This window comes from Taudactylus pleione, unplaced genomic scaffold (genome assembly GCF_031769625.1).
Source record: "Taudactylus pleione unplaced genomic scaffold, aTauple2 ptg000105l, whole genome shotgun sequence".
Taxonomy (NCBI): domain Eukaryota; kingdom Metazoa; phylum Chordata; class Amphibia; order Anura; family Myobatrachidae; genus Taudactylus; species Taudactylus pleione.
In genome coordinates, this window is record NW_028284507.1 from 4,588,768 (window position 1) to 4,608,647 (window position 19,880).

A 19,880-nucleotide genomic window follows, 5' to 3' on the forward strand; every position below is an offset into this window, starting at 1 on the left:
CTCCACTGACATTTGATTGTACAGTTCATTTCAAATAAATGTGCTTACTATTTTATATACTTTACCATTAACCAAGGGTATGTTAATACTAAAGGAGTGTCAGCAAACTCCCGTAGTCACTGAATACACACTGAGGCATGTGCAGGTTTCATTTCCATTAAAATGCATCAGGGGCCACTTAAAATAGTACATTCCCCCTTCAGTGTGATGTGCATTACTCACTTATAGAAGATATGAGCTACTGTCTGTCTTGGCATTTATATATTATAACACACTGTCTGAATGGGGGATAAATCCAAGCCCTGAACGCAAGTCCTTGCATAAAATCCAAACAATTGCCGTGATAGATCTTCATTTAAATCTACATAAATCCCAGAATTATCTGCATTGATGTTCAATTATGTCAACCATCGTCTACACAGGGGAGCTTTTATCTCTTCCCTCTGTAATTGTAAGTTATATGCCCACTTTGTCCTTCAGTAAAGGACAGAAGAAATGTCTACAGCATGTTGAATTACCACCTATGCAATATGCAAAATGGTTTTTATCTAGACTGGAATGAAATTGCTAAAGCATATTGCATTTTGTGTGTTTTCAATTACCATTCATGTCAACAATTAAAATGTTAACTGCATGTACATAATGCAATTAAATAGCTTCATTTGTTTTCCACTTCATGTAAAGAAGCAATGATCAACAATAGAGAGCCAATGCCAAAAATTATGCCATTATAGCAAACATGGTTGTACCGTTGTCTCCAAGTCCCGGAAAGTCAATTGCTCTCTGGTTATCGGAGCAGAACATATAGCTGTTCCTTTTAAACCTGTCCACGGCTGGACCCACTATGCCACTAGTGATTGGCACTGGCTATACCCAAGGTATGGAGTTTAATGAGAAGGCTGGCCTTCAGCAGGGAGCCCAGCATGAGACTAATGGACTTTGCTGCAGGGAATCCACAGCTCGTGGCCCCTTGGTTAGTGACTGGTAGACATAGGTGCTTTAAGCCAGGTACAAAATCTAATCATATCCAGTGTCAGGAGAAGGCAACGTTTGTTCAAAAATGGTTAACAGAGCAAAGGGTCACAGGCAAACTTACTGTATCATCAACAGAAATATGAACAGTTTAGACAATGATAGGTATAAAATGTGTCACTCAGACACCAGTAAGGGGGACAGAATTGTTTGTATAGAGGTCCCATGGATGTCATGGGCACATGATGAAACCGGAACTGATTCTTTGATTTCTGCTCATTCAGGGGACCTTTTTAGCCCAATTATGGCTCAGATTATTGGAGTGTCAGCAGTATAGATGGAAGAACTTTTTTCATTGTCCTTGTCTGCCGCAACCATAACCATGATTCTATTATCCACCTGCCCCAATTTTGGCTTGTATCTGACTATTCATACCATTTGTGTCACTCGTTCCTCTGATTGTATTCCTGGTATTTCCTTGTAACTGTTGAGGAATCTAGGTGTTTATTTACGAAGCATTGCTCTTTTAATTTTCAGCGTTAAAAGTCGCTGCATAATAAATAAATCCCCTAGTATCTACTATTCTGTTGGTATGGACCAAACTTTACCTATAATAGAGCACACAACACCTGAAGGCAACTCAATAAATAATGGTGAACATATAATGCCCTATGGGAAATAGGGGCTGCTATAGTTGATGAATGAATGTGGGAAGCTGTTGGCTACCATTCCAATGGCCTTGTTGGCTTTATATTAGAGATGTGCACTGACCCATGTGTTTTGGTTTTAGATCTGGTTCATCTTCGTGTTTTGGTTTTGCAAAACCAAGCTCAAGTGTTTTGCTTTTGGATCTGGGTTTTTTTAAAAATTGATAAACAGATTTAAAAAAAACAGCTAAAATCATATAAACTTTGCAATCCAAAACTTGAAATTCTGGTTTAAATTCAGAATTCTGAACTGTGGGAAGATCAGGACCGCGATTCTGCTCTGTCCGGATCTCCGCAGGAGATCAGCTTGCGACTCGGATCTGTCCAAATTCACTAATTTTTGGGTTCATTCAGATATCAAGAGAACCAAACCACACATCTCTACTTTTTATATGCTTCTACATCACCACAAATGATGCTATACTCCTCTAGACATCTGCCTGAACAACGATCCGCTGAGCATGGTCAGCAGCAAGAGGGCCAGAAATTTTACTTCAGAAAAATAAACCAGGGAATCCTGTAATTTATATTAAATGTAACATATATATATATTTATATATATATATATATTTAAATATATATATATATATATATATATATGTATCTATAAACATATAGGGATACAGCAAATAAACAGCAGGAACCCAAGTGAATGTGAATAGTAGGAGAAACTATGATGAGTTATAGCTGACAATAGATATTGCCGACAATGCAATAAGTTTTGCTGGCATTACAGTAAGGACCTCATTCAGAGGCAGTCGCAAGCGCCGTTGCGCTCGGAACCGACTCGATGTTTAGTCCTGCGCGCGTGCAGCGGCCACACTGCGCGAGCGCCTGCCCCGGAGTGACAGAGAAACTCTGTCGCTCCGGAGCTCGTTACCAAAGGGGCGGCTGTCGATGTTGATCGACAGCTTGCCCTTTTTGGTAGGCGGGCCGGGGGGGTGGTTTCCAAAACAGAGGCGTTCCTTAACGAACGCCTTCCGTTTTGTGGGCGGCCGCATTGACATCAGCAGTGATGTCAGTGGGGAGCTTCCTGCTCCATCAGAGCAGAAAGCTACCTGGGGCTTACGAGTGCCCAGACCCAACCTTAGGGTCTGGTCGTAAGCCCCGATGGTCGCGATGGTGATCACCATCGCGACCATCAACCTGGTCGGTGATCACCATCGCGACCATCAACCTGGTCGGTCGTTAAGCTGTGGGTGGTAACACACAGCTTAACGATCGACAAGGAGGCGGTCGTTCAGGATGCAAGCAGCCGCCCTGATTCAGTGCGACCACTTGCAACTAACGACCGCCTCTGAATGAGGTCCTAAGTTTCTTCAACCTTTAGTATATCTCACAATTTTTAAGTAGGGAATTAAATTTTTGCCTAACTATTCCACTCTGTAAACTGTACCTCTAGCAAGTCCTGCCACTGGTGCTTTCTGCATGTGTATGCTGTAGTACACATCCACTCGATGACAGAAGAACTCTGAATACAAATAGAAGATGCACATAAAGGTTTGTTGGTGAGTGTGATGATTCCTTGTGAGAAAGGAACAGTAAGGTAACATTTGATATCAATTGGTTATTGATACAGTAACTTTAAAAATAACAATGGCAAGTCTGTCACAGTTGCAAACCCTGTGCACAGTGCTATGAACTACATTATTGCTTTATATAAGCTATGCAGTTAAGTACACTTTCTTTAGTTTGGTGGTGTACTGTCTTTTCTTGTATTGTTTATTTTCTAAAATAAAGAAATTACAAAGAACTTAAACCCACCAGCGTAAACTTCCTATTGGCTAATGTCAGGCTATATTTCTACACCTGTGGATAGGAGAAAAATGTATATATAATAAAGACACAAAGACATATTGGTGGGGAAAAGAGTCAGCTCTATCTAACTATTTATTGAAAGGAGTGAAGACATATGGTGGCAAAGAAGAAATGGCCCAATTCTCAGTATCACCATTTTGTCCAAATAATTACAAGGCCAACTGCCAGCCAATCACAAACAACTGAAGGCTTAGATGGGGGGTCAATTTCCAGCCCATCACCCAAACCTCAAGGCTTAAATGGAGACTGACTGCCAGCACATTGCCAACTACTCATAGCTTAAATGGGACTGACTGCCAGCCCACCGCTCAAAACTCAAAGCATAGATGGGAGCCAACTGCCAGACCATAGGGCTTAGATGGGAACAGACTGCCAGCTTATTGCCTACAACTCAATTCCTAGAAGGGAGCCAAGTCACAGCCTATTGCCAACAACTCAATTTCTAGATGGGGGATATCTTTAAGTCCATCACCAACAACTCAAGAGGTGGATCTACTGCCATACCATTGCCAACAACTCAATGTCTAAAAAGGCGTTAAATGCAAGCCCATTGCTAGTAATACAGGGCTTAGATGGGGACAGACTGCCATACCATTGCCAACAATTCAGTGCCTTTATGGGGGCCAACTGACAGCACATTACAAACAATGCAATGTCTAGATGGCCAACAACTCAATGTCTAGATGGGCTTCAACTTCCAGTCCATTGCCAACAACTCAAGAGTTAGATGGGGGCCAACTTTAAGTCCATCACCAACAACTCAAGTGTTAGTTGTGGGCCAACTGCTAGCCCATTGCCAACAACTCAATGTCAAAAAGAGGGTTTAACTGAAAGCCCATGGTCAACAACTCAAGGTATCCAAACTTCCCTAACAAAGTTACAAAATAAGGCCCAATGGTATCGGTGGTGTTGCTAATCCCAGTTGCGTAGAATCAGCCTAAAGCATTGTATTGTTGGGCATTGCTGAGCACCTCAAGACCTACAGCAAGACAGCCACTGTTTTTATTCTTTCCCACAAAACAATAAAGCCGACCATCACAATTAGTGGGTGGTGGGGTATGTTCTTCAAAAGAGGCAAGAGACCTCCTAACCCAGAAATCGCTATTATAAACCAGTTACTCTGCTCCAAAATTCTAACCCCTAGCTGTAATTGGACTACACAAATCAGACCTTAAAAAGGGGACGTCCCTTTAAGTTTTAACCCTTGCTTCTAAATGTATTCAGATAGAGCCTAGTAGTATAAATTGCCTTCTGTCTTCCTTATGGAACCTAAACAAATCATTGCCTCCATGAGTGTGCACCATAAGCTATGGTATATGAATAGAAAATTAGATTTGGCTGTGTACTTCTTTTAACGACAATTGACAGTACCAAGATTTAACAAGAGATTATCTGCCAAAGCTGTTTTCTGTTCATATAAAATAAAGACCACAGGGTCTAAGTCTATATTAGGAGTAAACTCGATCTGGCAGATTTCACCTGGCAAATCCCATTGCTGTCACTTCCAGTTAACAGCAAAGCATCACGTCTGTATTATGTCATCATATAAGTCTATAGTGAACTAGGATAAAAACAGAAAAATATATGTATGGAAGAGTTGGCTATACAGTAAATCACATTCCTTCAGTGTGCACTGACTTTGATAGATTATTATTATTATTATTATTATTATTATTATTATTATTATTATTATTATTATTGTGAACAGTAACTTATATAGCACCAGCATATTCCATTGCACTTTACGATTGGATATATGTTAGAAATGTGTCATGCTTCAACAAAAACTCCAAAACAAGAACCAGTATTAAAACAAATGGTAGAGAATCTGTTATTACGTCACTGAATCAATATGCAGTCTAATATAATGACAACAAAGACAACCTAGAAGGTGCTACTTCACATGTAATATTACAGTAATATGCACAAAAGTGGTCATTCAATTATGGCACTGAAAGAGTCATATAAACCATATGTGAAGACTCAAATAGAAAAGCAAATACAGAAAGAAAAAAAAAGTATATCACAAATAAATGTTGTGGCTCAAATTCCTTTAAATGAAAATAATCTAAGCTAAACAATGGTCTCTGGGCGTCTGATTCAGAGATGGTTGTTAATGCAGCCACTGTTGCAGCCTCTCTCGCAATAGCGGTTGCGGGAATATGCAAATGCTAATCTCAGCTTTCCCTTTGTGCTCCATTGTGCGATGGAGTGTACTAGTGCTCAGACTCCAACTATCCGGCTGTGTGATCTGTGCATTTGCGATGGAGTTTGTAAACATGCCAACATCGACGCAACATCGGTCGCACCATTGACATTTGTGGTAGCCTATGGCCTACTCCTTCTACTCTCCTCTAATCCAACTAAATATGGCCTCTGAAGCATTGGATTTGCTACACGCCTGTGACACTACCATAACGCGCCCATGAAACGGCCCCTTTTTGCAATCACTTTAGGTCACTTCCCAGTCTTCACTCGGATACACTGAGGGATTGCAAACCTCGTCTCAAGTCTTAGCGATTCCATGCGTAATTGTGAATGGTATGATTTGATGATTTCTCCATGTGGCTTTAACAGTACATTAATATAACAAAATAAAAGTAACCTTGATTATAAATAATTTAATAATTCAACTCAAAGAGAAGGAGAGGGTTCTTGTTTTACATATTTCTAGAGGGGTTATTTCCCAAAAGGACAATGAATATAATGTCGTCCCAACCTCAATTGTGATAGCTTTCAAAGTACTCAATAAATACTTTATATTTTCTTGTTTCAGTAGCAGTCTACAAGCAGTGTGGCTTCTTTCTACATCCCTTTTGCATGATTTAGTTGAAAAAGAATACAATGCAGTTTTCAACTTCTGTATAGAAAGAAATTGTGCAGTAAACATGGTACCTAATTTGATGGCAATGAAACTGTTCAGACAAGTAACACTTTTACTGCAGTCCTCTCTTTGACAACCAGTATATTCCTTGTCAATCATAAAGCAAAGTGAGGATCCTAGGGGAGGTTCCACCAATGGATTGGTATTGTGGGATGCAATCAGGCTGAGTACCAGGTTTGCATGATGTTCCCAATAAAATGAAAAGTTTCCAAAAAATAAAATAACCAGTGTACCCAAAATACAAGTTTCCTGATTTAAAAGAGCTACAAATAGCAATCATAAGTATTTTTCTAAACCTTTCAGCAGCAGAGAGGAAGGTATTCCAAATAAAGGAGCCTTTTTATTAAAGGGTTTAGGGCTTCTCCTATTTAGTACAGTGTCCCTGACAGTGAAGACTACACGGGGACTCCTGTGATGCCTCATCACACAAAGTATGGGTCAGATTATTTACAGTATCATGCAGAGTAACGATACAAATAATGTTATTGTCCTCCAGTAGCTAAACATAGAACAATAAAACATTTTTTTTCTTTTTTCCTCTCTAGTTTTAAGTTTTAAGTACTGTACATTTATTTTCTTACTTTTGTAAGATTTGGCACTTCAAGACTTTGGGGTCTATGTACTAAGCCTTGGAGAGAGATAAAGTGGACGGAGATAAAGTACCAACCAATCAGCTCCTAACTGTAAGTTTTCAAACACAGCCTGTAAATTGATTGGTTGGTGCTTTATCTCCATCTACTTTATCTCTCGCCAAGGCTTAGTACATAGACTCCTGAATCAGGCTTCCAGTTCTAGTGCACCTGTGGAGGCTAGTGGCTGGCTCACATATGCCCTAATAGACGACTATTATTACCATTGCAGGCCAGTGTCGCTGAGGAGCTGAGAATCTATCATTTTCCCCCATTAATGATTTTTTTTCTTAATGTGGCAGTAAGCAAAATCAGAAAGTCATTATTTTAAAGGGGTCTTAATAAATAGTACCAAAAGTATCATCATGGGGAAAATATTTTCTCACTACACAGAAGACTTCTTGTCTGTAATCTCATTATTACACAGAGCAACCATCCTCCACTTGCAGACAATGGGTGGTATTCAATTAGTTTTGCATCCGCAAAAAAGTTCCGCCTGCCCGACTATTCACCTATATCGCGGGATTTTGGACGCGAAAACTTATCGTGCGCATCCCCGCTTTCCGCCGTATTCAATTCCAAAATAGGCGAAAATGGCAAGCGGGGAACGCAGAACAGGCGGAAAGTACTGTCAGACTTGGAGAAATCAGCCTAACCCCCCAAAAACGATGTACTAACATTGGCGATCAATGTCGAAGTGTTCCAATAGCCTTAATAAAACTATTTTGGGTACTGAAGTTGTTTAAAATCCTTGTTATTAGCGTCCTTGCAAAAGTGGTGAAGAATGGCATTAAGCAGTGTTTTTTGGTGAAAATAAGTAGTCATGTCAAATTTGGGGTGCTTGAAAATGGGTACTAGATTGTTTTAATGTCTCTAAAGTGAAGTTTTAGAAAAGTGAAATTTCTCCGTCATACAAGCACATGCAAACCCCAAAACACCTGGCCCCTTCTTAGAGCACCCCCAGAAGCTTATTTTGCTAGTTATTGAAGTTGTCCCCCGACTTTTGTCATTTTCACCCCAAATTTCAAAGGCATTTTTTGGGATGATCCTGGAATTTTTAAAATTTGTTTGGAGGGAATTGTCCATTGGGGAGGTGTACCAAGGGTTCTGAGTGGTTTCCCAACATCTGCACCCCAAAATATAGATTTTATTCTTTTTTTCTCCTGCTATTCGGTGGAGAAAAAGTATCGCCTATTTCAGTGCCGTGACTTTCCACATAGGCGAAAATAGACTGGAATTGAATACGGAGATAAAAAACAGGCAGAATTTTCTATAAAAACCACGCGAAAACAGCTATTTGCTTCTAATTGAATATGGCCCAATGGCTGATAACACATAAACATTTACAGTTATAACAAATTCACAGCAAATCAAAATACAGTGTCAATCAATATACAAAATGTTAACTATTTCTTTTACACTTCACTTTTCTTATTAGAGCGGAGCCTTGGGGTGGCTTAGCTGGGCTAGTTTGGGGGTGTCCTGCGCACTGGTTTGAACTAGGGGTGTGCACCTGCCACTTTTCATGTTTTGTGTTTTGGTTTTGAATCTGGATCTTTCTTCGTGTTTTGGATCTGGATTGGTTTTGCCAAAACCACCCTTCCATGTTTTGGGTTCTGGGTTTTGTGCTTTGGATCTGTATTCTGTATTATAAAAAAAGCATAAAAACAGCTAAAATCACAGAATTTGTGGGTTTTTCTGCTCCTATGCTATTATTAACCTCAATAACCTTAATTTCCACTCAATTCCAGTCTATTCTGAATACCTCACACCTCACAATAGTGTTTTTATGTCCAAAAGGTTGCACCGAGGTAGCTGGATGACTATGCTAAGCGACACGAGTGGGCGGCACAAACACGTGGCCCATCTAGGAGTGACACTGCAGTGGCAGACAGGATGGCAGTTTGAAAAACTAGGCCCCAAACTGTACATAATGCAAAGAAAAAAAAGAGGTGCAAGATGGAATTGTCCTTGGGCCCTCCCACCCACCCTTATGTTGTATAAACAGGACATGCACACTTTAACAAACCAATCATTTCAGCGCCAGGGTCTGCCACACGACTGTGGCTGAAATGATTGGTTCGTTTGGGCCCCCACAAAACAAGCTGGCAATTAATCTGTCCTTGCACAAACTGGCTCTACGGAGGCAAGATGTTGTCCTCATCCTCCTCATCCACCGATTCCTCATCCTCTTCAGTGTTGTGTACATCCTCATCCTCACAGAGTATTAATTCGTCCCCACTGGAATCCACCACCACAGGTCCCTCTGTATGTTCTGGAGGCTGGTCTCCCTGGAAGAGTTGATAATTCATTTTTATGAACATCATCTTCTCCACATTTTGTGGAAGCAACCTCCTACGCCTTTCGCTGACAAGGTTCCCGGCTGCACTAAACACTCTTTCAGAGTACACACTGCAGGGGGGGAAACTCAGTTAAAATAGAGCCAGTTTGTACAGGGGCCTCCAAATTGCCTCTTTTTCCTGCCAGTACAGGTATGGACTGTCTGACATGCCTACTTGGATGCTGTCACCGATGTAATCCTCCACCATTCTGTCAATGGTGACAGTATCATATGCAGTGACAGTAGACATGTCAGAAATTGTTGCCAGGTCCTTCAGTCCGGACCAGATGTCCAAACTTGGTCCTGCCTGCCCTGCATCACCGCCAGCGGGTTGCTTAGGATACCTAAGTTGTTTCCTGGCAGCCCCAGTTGCGTGAGAAAATGAAGAAGGAGCTGTTGACGTGTAATGTTCCGCTTCAGCTGACAGTGTTTTCACCAGCAGGTCTTTGCACCTCTGCAGGCTTGTGTCGGCCAGAAAGAGAGACACCACATAGGCTTTAAACCTAGGATCCAGCATGGTGGCCAAAATGTAGTGGTCTGATTTCAACAGATTGACCACCCTGGAATCCTGGCAAAGCCAATGAAGGGCTTCATCCACAAGTCCCACATGCCGAGCGGAATCGCTCCGTCTTAGCTCCTCCTTCACTTTCTCCAGCTGCTTCTGCAAAAGCCTGATGAGGGGAATGACCTGACTCAAGCTGGCAGTGTCTGAACTGACTTCACGTGTGGCAAGTTCGAAGGGCTGGAGAACCTTGCACAACACGGAAATCATTCTCCACTGCGCTTGAGTCAGGTGCATACCCCCTCCTTTGCCTATGTCATAGGTGGATGTATAGGCTTGAATGGCCTTTTGCTGCTCCTCCATCCTCTGAAGCATATAGAGGGTTGAGTTCCACAGCGTCACAACCTCTTGCTTCAGGTGATGGCGGGGCAGGTTCAAGAGTGTTTGCTGGCGCTCCAGTCTTTGGCACACAGTCTCTGAATGGCGAAAGTGGCCAGAAATTTTTCGGGCCACCCAAAGCGTCTCCTGCACACCCCTGTCGCTTTTCAGAAAATTCCGCACCATCAAGTTTATTGTGTGAGCAAAACATGGGATGTGCTGGAATTTGCCCAGATGTAATGACCGCACAATATTGGTGGCGTTGTCAGATATCACAAATCCCCAGGAGAGTCTAAGTGGGGTAAGCCACTGGGCAATGATTTCCCTCAGTTTCTCTAAGAGGTTGTCGGCAGTGTGCCTCTTACCTAAACCATTAATACACAGCTTATCCTGCCTTGGAACGAGCTGGCGTTTCTGAGATGCTGCTACTGGTGACGCTGCTGTTGTTGCTGCGTAAGGTGATACATCTACCCAGTGGGCTGTCACAGTCATATAGTCCTTAGTTTGCCCTGTTCCACTTGTCCACATGTCTGTGGTTAAGTGGACATTGGGTACAACGGCATTTTTCAGGACACTGAGGACACTTTTTCTGACGTTTCAGTACAGTCTCGGTATCGCCTAACTAGTGAAGTGGAATCTATATGGGATTTGGAACCGGGGACACACTACCTCCATCAATTGTCTAAATCCCACTGCACTAATGGCGGATACCGGACGCACGTCTTCATAAATATTGGGACATTGACAGAATTTTCATATTTTGGCCTCTATTCACCACCACAATGGCTTTGAAATGAAACAAACAAGATGTGCTTTAACTGCAGACTTTCAGATTTAATTTGAGGGTAATTACATCCAAATCAGGTGAACGGTGTAGGAACGGTTGCTATATGTGCCTCCCACGTTTTAAGGGGCCAAAAGTAATGGGTCTATCAGCTCAAAAGCTATTTCATGGACAGGTGTGGGCTATTCCCTCATTATTTCATTATCAATTAAGCAGATAAAGGTCTGGAGTTGATTCTAGGTGTGACATTTTCATTTGGAAACAGTTGCTGTCGACTCTCAATATGAGATCCAAAGAGCTGTCACTATCAGTGAAGCAAGCCATCATTAGGCTGAAAAATCAAAAAAACCCATCAGAGAGATAGCAAAAACATTAGGTGTGGCCAAATCAACTGTTTGGAACATTCTTAAAAAGAAAGAAGGCACCGGAAAGCTCAGCAACACCAAAAGACCCGGAAGACCACGGAAAACAACTGTGGTGGATGACAGAAGAATTATTTCCCTGGTGAAGAAAAACCCCTTCACAACAGTTGGCCAAATCAAGAACACTCTCCAGGAGGTAGGTGTATATGTGTCAAAGTCAACAATCAAGAGAAGACTTCACAAGAGTGAATATAGAGGGTTCACCACAAGATGTAAACCATTGGTGAGCCACAAAAACAGGAAGACCAGATTAGAGTTTGCCAAACAACATCTAAAAAAGCCATTACAGTTCTGGAACAACATCCTATGGACAGATGAGACAAAGATCAACTTGTACCAGAGTGATGGGAAGAGAAGAGTATGGAGAAGAAAAGTAACTGCTCATGATCCAAAACATACCACCTCATCAGTGAAGCATGGTGGTGGTAGTGTCATGGCGTGGGCATGTATGGCTGCCAATGGAACTGGTTCCCATGTATTTATTGATGATGTGACTGCTGACAAAAGCAGCAGAATGAATTCTGAAGTGTTTCGGGCAATATTAAATGCTCATATTCAGTCAAATGCTTCAGAACTCATTGGACGGTGTCTCACAGTGCAGATTGACAATGACCCAAAGCATACTGCAAAAGCAACCAAAGAGTTTTTTAAGGCTAAAAAGTGGAATGTTATGCAATGGCCAAGTCAATCCCCTGACCTGAATCCGATTGAGCATGCATTTCACTTGATGAATGTAAAACTGAAGTGAAAATGCCCCAAGAACAAGCAGGAACTGAAGACATTTGCAGTAGAGGCCTGGCAGAGCATCACCAGGCATGAAACCCAGTGTTTGGTGATGTCTATGCATTCTAGACTTCAGGCTGTAATTGCCTGCAAAGGATTTGCAACAAAGTATTAAAAAGTGAAACTTAGATTTAGGATTGTTTAGTTTGTCCCATTACTTTTGGCCCCTTAAAAAGTGGGAGGTACATATAGAAACCATTGTAATTCCTACACCGTTCACCTGATTTGGATGTAATTACCCTCAAATTAAATCTAAAAGTCTACAGTTAAAGCACATCTTGTTTGTTTAATTTCAAAGCCATTGTGGTGGTGAATAGAGGCCAAAATAGGAAAATTCTGTCAATGTCCCTATACTTATGCACCTGACTGTATATATATATATATATATATATATATATATATATATATATATGTTCAGGGTGTGCAGTCTGAGGCCCTTTTTCTATGGAATCCAAGCAGTGCATTGCTTTGCACACCAGAAAGCTTGAAACACTTTCCACTCAGACTAGCACCCCTACTACATTGGTTTAGAGCATGGAGTCTAGCATTTCAATATGCACACCAGTCAGAGGCACAATATAGGTAAATCCTGCAATTGACTGTGTAGTGCAGCTTTGGTTCATTTTTGGGGCGTGGGTCCCCCTGGATTGCTTTGGTTGATCTGCTTCAGGGCACCGCATTATAACACATTTTCCTTTACAACACATTTTAACGCTTCACTGTGTGTTTTTTATATATTTATTTCACTTTTTTATTTTTATTCTTTATATGCAGCTGCGGCTGCTCTTAACTATTTCCTTTACACTTCACTTTTCTTATTGGAGCGGAGCCTTGGGGTGGCTTAGCTGGGCTATTTTGAGGGTGTCCTGCGCTCTGGATTTGAACCCTATTCTGTTAGGGACCTACCCTATAGAGGTTACCCGGATGTGGTGGGCAGGCCCATAACCTTTGCCAAGATTATGCCAAAAACCTCTATTTTCTGCTATTTCTAACTATTTATATATAATCAGTTAATTTGGAGTTGTGCACTTGTATTTCTTCTTTTTGTCTTTTTGTGTATATATCAATGGTCTCCACAGGTAGCACCCCCAATTATATATATGTTCAGGGTGTGCAGTCTGAGGCCCATTTTCTATGGAACCCTTCTTGGAGTCTTAGAGTACCCCCAGAAGCTTATTATCGCTAGTTTTTTAAGTCTCCCCACTTCTGTCATTTTGGCCCCAAATTTCAAAGATGTTTTTTGGGATGATCCTGGATTTTTTACATTATTTTTTGGGGTGAATTGTCCATTGGGGGGGGGGTGTACCAAGGGCTCTGAGAGTTTTCTCAACATCTGCACCCCAATATATAGATTTTATGTTTTTTTTCTCCTGCTATTCTGTAGAGAAAAAGTGTTGCCTATTTCAGTGCCTTGACTTTCCGCATAGGTGAAAACGGAATGGAATTGAATACGGAGATAAAAAAACAGGCAAAATTTTAGCTAAAAACCATGGGAAAATGGCTTTTTGCTTCTAATTGAATATCGCCCAATGGCTGATAACACAGAAACATGAGCAGTTGTACCTAATTCACAGCAAAGCAAAATACAGTATCAAATAAATGTACAAAATGTGAAGGTATGGGAAATTCTACAGATATATTTGGGAAAGTTATGTTATAACTGTGGGACTGAAGCATGTGCACTATGCTTGAAGCTTTGTGTTAACCAACCCACTCACCATTTCACAGTGCCGCACAGTACCGGCTTCGATCTATGGTTGCGTGACATACAAAAGGAACTCTGGGAAAAGGCTTCATGTGGCAGCTCGCCATGCAGTGAAGAGAGCAGTGGATAACAGGATTTTCAGCTTTCAGTAATATCAGATTGTGTAAATCAGTAAGTAATTTAGAAACTGACAACAATTATTCATTACAGTTAATTACGTCTTTTTTAGGGATTTTATTCTTTTTTAATGAGGTCTGTACTTGTTAACACACATTCAGTAGGTTCAGTATTAACATGGCAGGAGACCAGTCACTGAAATATGACTGCCGTCTGTAGCCATACTGTGCATACAACAGCATGGCTACAAATATGTGGAACTGTTTATATCAAAAGCAGTAGATTGCACCTTTCAAAATCCCATTTGGAAAGGACAGAAAAACAGTGCTTCGAAAAGTCAGGAAAATTTAATTTATCACACTATTAAGTTAAGGGATTGAAAAATCACCTTGCCTCCAAGTTGCCAACTTTGATCTTTTAAAATTGGTTTGAAACACGCTGCCCTCGGTAGAAAATGAAGTATGTCTCTATGTACATGCAGGCGGGGGCTGGGCTCTAACCTCCAGCTATTCCCTGCCATCTCAGCTTTGCTGAATAGAGTAAACTGCAGATATTGTGAGGTTTTAAGCAGCGCCAACAAGCCAATCTCCAACGAAATGAGATCTGAGGCACAGTTGGTTTCCTTTTTCGTCACGGAACCCATGAATAGACTCAAATACAATGTGCTGTATTAACCCCTTGTGTTCTAATAAATAGCTGAAGGGTTCTTGAAGTCATACATCGTATTTTGAGCCTTTATATAGAGTTGGAGAGAGTTTAATTGATATAAGCGAGACTTGTGTGTGCTACACTGTATTAGCTTCGATCGTTCACACGCAGTTTGTATGTTAGCGTGTCATGCCTAAGTGAGTTTGACGTGGTTGATTAGATGTATAATAAGTACTACACTCTGCTGTTTGTTTTCATTCAAGATGTTTATATGTACAATAGTCAAGAAAAAACTACCAATAGTGCAACTAATGTGGCCGCTCTGGGGCCCAAAGCAACAAATGGACTTACAGATTCTACCTATTTACATTAAATGTTATTTGCAAATCTTAATGAGGGAACTCCATTGACTGTCCTCATTCACGATGCAATAAGCATAAATAATACCATCCCAAAGTCCAACCTACTACTGCAATAGTAGCATTAATTTTCTAAAAATAACTTTTTCATTTTTGTCCATACAAACTGTTTGTACCCTAAGTTAGTCATGAGAACAAATGGACCTTGGAACTGGTTTTATTACAGGTGACAGTTTTGGGTATTAGGAACGTTTCATAGGGCCTAATTCAGAGATGTATGCAAACCCAGACCCAGGGAATTTAGCCCTAGGCTGAATGGGACGGGCGTGTTTATGCTATAGCCGATGGGAACTCCAATCTGCAGGTTTCCTTTCAACAGTGCTGCTAAACCTGCCTGTCATAGCCTAGTTCTAAGATTGACATTTGCTGGGGGACCCCATACTTGTCATCCAATACCAGCCAAGGGTAGAGAGAAAGAAAGTGAATATTTTTTGGAACCAATTTACGCCTGAGCTTTTATATAAAATGCCTCCAAATCAGCATCAGGCCCCAAGTATACAGGCCAACAACCAACTGCATACAGAGTCAGGGTTAAATCCTCAAATCACGATAAAACGAGCTAAAGCACAAATCCACTAGGCGATATTAATTAACGATTGCACGATTATGACATCGTAATCGTGCAATCGCTCATTAATCGTGCACAAATCGTGCACAATAATGTCGTAAAACGACCAGCGATGTGCGCTCCCGCTGGTCGTTTCCGACATCGATCATCGCCCGAACATGTTGGTCAAACTGCCGATAACGACACATTGACCATGTTCGGGGATGAGGGAGGGTGCCTACACTGAACGACTAATCGCTCAATGTAGGCACTGCAGGGGATGGGGAACGACAGTACGATTATGATGTCGTAATCATACTGTCTTTCCATAGTCGCCTAGTGGACGTGCGCCTTTAAACTGTTCAGGAAAGGGTGTCATATAACCTAGATACTGTATTTTCTTGTTTCAATTATTTTGTTTGGAAACTTTGAATGACATTTTAAAATATCAATATGCTGCTGCCTGCTGGCAAAATTAATTTTGAACTACATGTCAATACTTGAAAATTTGTGAACACTAATCCATGTCTTTTATTTTCATAAAAAATCAATGCAGGAAAATAGCCATCAGCTAAAGCATGGCTTGTTCAAAGAGACACACATGGCATCGGTCCCTACTTCATTCTTTTCCTGTCCATTCCTGCTCCATGGCTCTTTTATATTGTTTAATTTTGTGTTCAATAAAAACAGTATTAATGGTGAGAAAGGAGTCTGCACTTTGTTAGATGTTTGCAAAATGGATAGAAATGATATGATACATTGTGTTCATTTCCGTGCTACCCAAGGCTAGAGACCGTGAACTTTTGGGTTGCTGAAATGTAGATAAGTGTAAATGTCATGCAGTTTGGAAATATTAATATTAATAGTATACAATTCTAACTGCAATATATAGTTATTAACAGTCATACCCTTATTGAACTTTCCCTTTGTCACTTATGTCCTGCTGTTATAGCTTAGGCATTATTTATAGTAGCAATTCTGCATAGAAGAGATTTTTTACTTTAAGTAGCAAGTTAAGTTTATTTTAATTATGCATTTGATTTTTCTTAGATGTCCTGCTACAAATCAGAATCTTGCAGGCATGCACCCACATGTACAGGCAATCAGCATGCCATGTGATGGCAGAGTATGAGCAAGAGGAGATCCCAGCTCACAGAGCAAACAATGCTTAGAGTGGCATTCCAAAGTCTCACTGCTCACTACATCATGTGCCATGTGACATGCTCATTATATGACAGTGTGCAGATTTAGAAATCATTAATAGCAGCCCACAGATTTATTAATTTATACATTTTTTGTGGGATTGCTGCTTTTAAACTAAACATTGCTAAGACACTACATGTAAATTTTACATATCGATTGCATATATGTTGTTTGTCAAATGTCTGTGTTAGTGTGTGTACTTACAGATATGCCCAGCTAGTTTGTTGCTCATAGCGTGCCATTCAGGCCTCACCATGGAACGTTACGTGATGGCTGGACCTTGGTGTACCATGGTATTCTTCTAAAGATACGCTACGACATGTAATACACCGCTTAACCGCTGGGTGGTGAGTGCTCCACTGATGTAATTTGTACTGAATACCATACTGTTAAATTGGATGGATATCACATTCACGCAGTGTATTTGCATATTGCATGTTCGCAAAACCAATCTTTTTAATATCACATAAGCTCTTAGAACGGGACGCAAATCAGTACACATCGGACCTGATTCAGACCCGCTCGCTAAGACGCGATCGCTCGCTGTGAGCAATTTTCGCCCATCTGCGCATGTGAATAATTTGCAGTGCGCGTGCGCAAGCCATTCGTTGCGATCTGATTTTGATAGCTTGTAAGCCACTATTAGGTTGCTGCTTTGAGTGACAGATAGTGATGTTTGTGGGTGGTAACAGGGGAAGGTGCTTGTGAACAGGGGAGTGGTGTTGCGAACGCAGGTGTGTCAGTCCCCCAAAACGCCATTTAAAGGGCATGTATAATTAGCAAAGTAGCGTCATTGTACACATCACTTGCATGTATTTCAGCCCGCACTGATCGCAGTGCTTGCGGTGCGAAAAGGCAACCCCAAGGGCTGCGAGCTGCTCCGATGGCTCACGATGGTCCCGATTATTCATACATTTCCCGGAGATGACGTGTCTTGCGAGAGGCAAGGGGACGTCTTCAGACACTTGCAAGCGCACTTTGCCGTAGCTCGCTAACACACAGTGGGAGTTCCTATGCGACAGTGCGAGCACTTAATTTAAATATCCAGCCCCTTTTGGCCAGCGAGTGATCGCATCTTGTGAGCGGGTCTGAATGAGCTCCATACTGTACTTAACTGTACAGTAGTGTAATTGCAGTGTTCTTATGATGGTATAACCGATACTATACATTAATGAGATGCACGCACAGCTTTCAATGAGACGGGATGAATTATTCTCTAATGGTGGGGTACTGTGTGTGTGCACTGCTTTCAATGAGACGGGATGAATTATTCTCTAATGGTGGGGTACTGTGTATATACTGTATGTTCTAGTATAATATTTTGTAAGGAAGACACATTTTGTTATTATTAAAAACAGCAGCGGGTGGATGGAGTGCACAAGGATGAGCCCGCTATTGACATTGTACACAGGCCTGCTGTAATTCGCAGACATCACTTCACATACACAACAGGTGCAGTTCTTGATATGGCTGGCGTGTGGGCTAGCAGCTAGGTGATCGTCTTGCTAAAGTGCTTGTCCCGCAGGTTCAAGACCTGGAAAATATATACATATATATATATATATATACATATATAAAGTATATTTTTTATTTCAATCTTCACTACAAGATTAAAAAGAAATCACTTGGTGGTGTGTGAGTTCTGTTATTTATACAGATATCTGTGTTGACCAAAAAGACGCACTACCAGCATTGCATAAAGACCAAGTTATTGAAGTTCAGTATTGTTATCCATCCCTTACTGAACGCAATACATTATCCACAACTTCCCACCACCTGGCATTTCTGTGCTACTATATGCCACTGTGTGCTCAAGAAAGTGGTGTACAGCACTCCAATGCATTTTAATCCACACACTTGCGGCACTGTCGGCATGTCGGTGCTGTGGTGGCTGCCAGCTCTGGGGGTTGCAATGGGATCTCTGGCGCAAGCCCAGTGGAGCCGCTCCATATGCCAGTCACACTGAGTAACATCATGGGCTATCTAAACTCTGGCATAAAAATGTTACGTTTGAAATATATTTCTAATGCAAGTTATGTGACCATAAATTAATTTATATGAAAATACATATTGTTGTACAAAGTGAGATTTTGTCTTTGTATAGTGTTGGTTTGAACTCTTGTTATTGCACTTCATTGTATCAGCAGGTTTGCAAAGATGTACGGTCAAGAAGCGTTTATCAATGTACTTCCAATTGTTTGTCCCAAACAAGATAATAACTTTCTGTTTTTTTTTCACAAATGGAAGTTTATAAAACACAAAATATATGCATCTGTGAGTCTATGACCGAATAAGCTTACTCTGCTGGCCAGTACAGGAAGTTACATTTTTCCTGAGCAAACTGAGTGGGCACTTACATCACCACTCAGACCATGGCCTTCTTTGCGAGTGGTGGCCCTGCTGCTGTTGTTTCATGCCCTAGAATGCCTTATGTGGAAACTGATGTCAGACACAGTGAGGCATCTTCTGTAAGATCACATATAACACCTCACTCTGAGCCTAGAGGTGTCTTCTTTAAGACAAGCAAATCAGTGCACAAAAAGGACACTAAGGCTGAAGAACAAACTGTGTATTCACAAATTCCTAAGCAGAGTCTAAGGGTGTCCAGTGCTATGCATGAGTCTGACATTTCTGACAATCTAATAGACCACCATTTCTGCACCTTCTGCAAATGTAAGGATGAGTATTAGTAAAGTAATGATGATGACATAGAAATTGAGGACAATACTGTGGAAGTGCACCATGATATTTGTGTATGTGATGCTACTGATGATGTTGATGATGAATGTATTGGACATGAAGAAGTTGATACAATTTAGGAAGAAGATGCTGTTTGTGTCAAAATAAGTCAGCCACCAGTGCAGTAATTCTTGCCATTGATAAGAAGAAGGCCATTGTAATGTCTGGGCATAAGACCAAAAAATCCCCCTCTTTGACATTTGGGATCATTTTTTTCACAAGTCCTGGCAACATTTGTCATGCCATCTGTATAATTAGTGAGGCCAAAATAAGTAGAGGTTG